Raw genomic sequence first — 310 nt, 5'->3', positions numbered from 1 at the left:
GGACAAGAAAGAGTTTGGTGATGACGATGGGTAAGGTATAATGGTTTCTTACGAACGCTGTTTTCTGATTTTTTTTTTCTTTTTTTGGGGTACTCTCTCACTTTCCCTTTCGTCTTGCTTGGTTTCTTTTTCTCGGAAAGTGTGAGAAAGTGTTAGAGGAGGACACGTGGAGGAAGAAGAAGACATTCACGAGACCGTTGAGACTTGAGACCCACGTCTACCTCAACAACAACTCATTAACTGCTCTTTTAATTTTTAATTTTTTATTTAATTTATTTAACTTGTAATATATTTTTAAGGTCTTCCATTA

This window comes from Arachis ipaensis, chromosome B04 (genome assembly GCF_000816755.2).
Source record: "Arachis ipaensis cultivar K30076 chromosome B04, Araip1.1, whole genome shotgun sequence".
Taxonomy (NCBI): Eukaryota; Viridiplantae; Streptophyta; class Magnoliopsida; order Fabales; family Fabaceae; genus Arachis; species Arachis ipaensis.
Note: the sequence above shows the minus strand (reverse complement) of the source record.